This window comes from Spermophilus citellus, assembly GCF_964194105.1.
Source record: "Spermophilus citellus genome assembly, chromosome: 7".
In the NCBI taxonomy this organism is placed as follows: Eukaryota; Metazoa; Chordata; class Mammalia; order Rodentia; family Sciuridae; genus Spermophilus; species Spermophilus citellus.
In genome coordinates, this window is record NC_138188.1 from 93,213,755 (window position 1) to 93,218,348 (window position 4,594).

The window sequence follows — 4,594 nt, forward strand, 5'->3', positions numbered from 1 at the left end:
TAACAAAAGGCATCACATGGTGATAGAGCACATGCATGAAGGAGAACTTTATTAAAGGACTTAATTAAAACACTTTATTTAAAGGCAGTAAAGCCATCTATGAGGGCAGACCACTCACGGACTAATCACCTCATAAAAATTCCACTTCCCAAGACCATTGCATTGGCAATTCAAATTCTCTGAACTTTGGAGGGGACATTCAAGCCATAGCACTGGCCAAAGACATCCACATCTCATCCCTGGAACATGGGCACATGGACCTACAAGGCAAAGGGACCTTGCAGATGTGACTGAGGGTCTTGGAACCTGGAGACGACCATGGACTGTCTGGACTTGATGTAATCACAGGTCCACATAAAGGAAGGAAGGAGGCAGATGAATAAAAAAAGATGTGAGGATGGAGCAGAGGTCACACATTAAAGACACTATTGTGCTGGCTTTGAAGCTGGAAAGAGGGATTTTGTACCAAGGAAGGCGATTGTCGCTAGAAGCTGGAACAGGCAAGGAAACCAATTCTGTCTTGGAGCCTCCAGAGAAACAAGGTCTTGCTGGCATCTTGATTTCAGATAGATAGAACTATATGAAAAAAAAAATCATATTATTTTACACCACTAGATTTGGGGGCTGTTAAAACAAGAAAGGGTACAAATACACTTGGCTTTCCCTGTCTCCGAGACCCACCTGATGGCACCCTGCTTTTGAATGTCCCCTTGCTCTGCTCACATCGGAGAAACTCTTGGTGTGAGACAAGTCACCCCTGTGTGCAAAGCAGAGGGTCTTATTTCTCACAGAAAAGTGCAGCATTAAAATCCCCAGCTCATTGCTGCCTGTGCATAAGTGGTGATTCCAAACCTGGGACCAAAAATACATTTTCACTGTCCCCGTCACTGTCTGTGTCTGACACAGACCTCCTGGGGCACTGATGAAGAGGCAGGCTTCCTTTGAAGCTAGTTGTGCAGATCATCTCTACAGGAGCCTAAAGCAAGATGAGAGCCAGGCCCAAGATTCTCATCATGATGCAGGTTTCGTATCAAAATGCACAATCAACCAACTGGAACAGGAAATAATTAATCAGGACATTACAGAGCAGTTAAGTATAATTAATTCATATAAAAGAATGTGAGTGTGCAGTTTTCACTGCCAGAGTGATTTTATTTCCCTGCAAATTTAGTTCAAGATAAACAAACATCAGAATAATCTTCAGATTTTTCATGACTCATGGATTATTTCCTCCCTTTTAGTTAACAAAAAAAAATTATTAAATTCATATACCAACACCTCTAAGTTGATTGTATTCTGGAAAAAGAGATTGTATTTTCTGTTCATGGTTAAGTGGGAAATTAACTCTGTCATAGAAATCACTTTTCACGTGTGTGTGTGTGTGTGTGTGTGTGTGTGTGTGTGTAGGAAACTTAGCACTTGATGCTGAATAAAACCTGGACAGGGAAATTTTGATGTCTGCCCAAACATCTTAAAAATCTAAGCAGAATACATAAAAAATTTATGTTGTGAAACACCACTGGAGAAAGTGGCTTGATCTCAAGGGTAAATTTACTGATATTGTGTGGGTTTTCCTTTCTTTTTTATCTTTTTAATTTTTTTTCCTCCCCTGGAGCAGGGAGCACTTTATAAGGAAAGAGGTGAAAAATCTAAGGCACCATAAGCTGGCTGTAGGAACAACATTATTGGTCTTCAACCCAGTTCTCCTGTCGTAGACAGGATACTCAAAAAGCCAAAGGACCTGCCCTGTGAGCAGGGCTTTATATGGATGTTAAAAAATTCATCCATAGGAATGTTGGAGGGGATATTTTCTCCCCTTTGTGGCTCCAGAGAGCACAGTGTGCACTGTCGAGCTGGAAAAATAGAATCGGGTTGGTGTGATGGATGGTTATTGTTTAGCATTGCAGATCTATCAAGGCCACAATAGGGGAGGCAGGTCTCCCCGACAGCTTTCAACAGACCACTGGGCCTCTCTCCCTCTGATGGATGGCTGGAGGGCATTGACTTACTTCCCTGGTTAACTCCATCACAAATTACATGCAAAGGGCTGTCTGATCACCTCAATCCTATAATAATGTCCTATCATGTGATAAATAAGGACGTGCTCTGATTTCTGATCCACTTCACGGTATAATGATGCTCCAGTTCCTTTTGAGTCTTAATTCTTGCAGCTGGAATCAGTCTGGTTCCCAAGAACTTTACTTTGATGTCTTCAATCTCTACCTTCACTGTAGGATGTGGCTTTCAAGATGAAAGTTATGATCCACCTATGCATTTTGAAATAAATTTAGTGAGTCACAACCAGCATTTTAATGCTTTTTTTTTTAAAACAAAGGAATAGAATAGAAAAGAACGTACCAGAATATATCACACACAGCAAGGATAGGGTGTGAAACTTGAGTTTCAAATAATATGTGTGTTATCTGTATTTATATCACACCAAACACACTCGTCTACAAACTTGCGGGTTTGTGTGTACTTGATGAAAACTTGTCAAATTGGGACCAAAAACGTCAGGAAGTTTCTGCAGTATGTACTGGATCATTCTGAGCCCATCTCACCTCCAGGGTGATGTGGAAAATGTCTAGAGCCCAAAAGAAAGAGGCAGGTGGAGATGTGCTAATAGTGGCTGCGCTGGTCCCTGCTGTCTCAGACCCAGTTGAGGTGTCCATGCTCAAACACTGGGTCTTCCCCTGGATGCCTGACACCACTTTCCTTTTTCACTATGTGTGTTCCTGGAGTGAGTTTCTATTCGCTACAGGGACATAACATGATTGACTAACTAGAAGACGGGCAGAATCTCTAAGGACTAATACAGAACAAGAGTGTGTGGGCAGAGGGGAAAACCTATTGGTTAAGTGCCACAGCTTCCTTGTTGTGCTGCAGTAATGGATCTGCGTGGAAAGTGCTGCCCTGTGATGTCCTAACACAATCTTGAGCAAGAGCGAGATGCAACCACATGCTGCATTTTTAGGTGTCTGTTTCAGGGTTCCAGCTATACACAACTGAAATTGATGCTTTTGTTCTAGAAATTCCTGCAGTTCTCATTCCCCTACTTTGTTCCCCCTTTGGTTAACTGAAACATAAATATGTATAATGCTTTTCTGTTCAGGTAAGGCTGTGTGGGCACACGGCTCTCACAACACCAGAGAGTGCTATGGCTTCTCCTATTACTTGGGCCAGCTCAAGGAAACTGCTCTTCCTTTAATCAAAGGCATCTAAGACTGAACAGATAGCAGAGTCATTATCTCAGGTTCATTATTTTTCATGTGTATTTGTGGGGGAGTTTTAGTAAATGGGACTTTCATTTCAAAAATGCTGGTTATGACCTGAGAAGTCATCATCAATAGCTCATGACATCCAGAAACAACCAGACATTGGTCATCTCTTGAGAGAAGCAGGAAAAATCCATACTACATCTTCATAAACCTCCAGTACTAAGTACCAATGAATGGGAAAGAGAGGAGAAAAGGACACATGTTAAACAATGTCATGGGGATGTCATCAATGCCATGCCCAAGCACAGGACACTGCCTGAAAAACAAGAAGATCTGCATCCTTTAACATCAATAGCAACAATAAGAACACAATAAACAGGGAAAAAGACTATTGGACTTATTTAGATGCCAAAGCAAATAATCTTTCAAAAAAGAAAGGAGGGCTGGGCGCAGTGGCGCATGACTGTAATCCCAGTGGCTCAGGAGGCTGAGACAGAAGATTGCAAGTGCAAAGCCAGCCTCAGCAATGGTGAGGTGGTAAGCAACTCAGTGAGACCCTGACTCTAAATAAAATATAAAATAGGGCGGGGGATGTGGTTCAGTGCTCTTGTGCCCTGGAGTTCAATCCCTGGTACCAAAAAAAAAAAAAAAAAAAAAAAATTAAAAAAATAATAAATAAAGAAAGAAAAATAAAAAGAAAGGAGGGAGATAGTTTTTTCACAATAATTATTAAATGGATATTTGATGCTATTAAAAAATTTATTAATACAATTTTGAGGAGCTGTGATGACTTTTAGGGAGATGTGATGATGTTATCATAGCTGTTTTCAAAAAGGGTGTCCTTGTCTTTTGCAGATACATACTGAAACGTTTACTGATGAAATGCTCTTACATCTGAGATTTGCTTCAAAACGATTTCGAGCAGAGAGTGAATTGGGAGTGTTGGGAGTGGCAGAGGGAGTAAGAGAGGCCATGAGTTGAAAATACTGAGGCTGTGTGAAGTATCTACTCTATACTTTAGGTCTGTTTGGAATTTTTCCTCATCAGAAAAGTGTGGTGTCTGTTTCCTTGAGGTACTTGTTGTTTTAATAGCACGTTGAATTCACATTGCACACCAGGTATTGGGTAGATGGAGACAAATTAGCCCTCTGGTTCAACACTGTCATTGCTTCCCAGTTCTTCTTCCTAAGATGTCATTGATTTTAAGATACACAATTATTTTAATTGCAGCTTTTGAAGTCTCCTTGAAGGTCAATGCTCAATTGGATTGAGAGAGAGGAAGAGAACAAACTTCCACACTAAAAATTGTACACTGATTTTAAGACACATGCTGATTTTAGGCTGTTCATACTATGTATCTTAGAATCGAGGAAGAA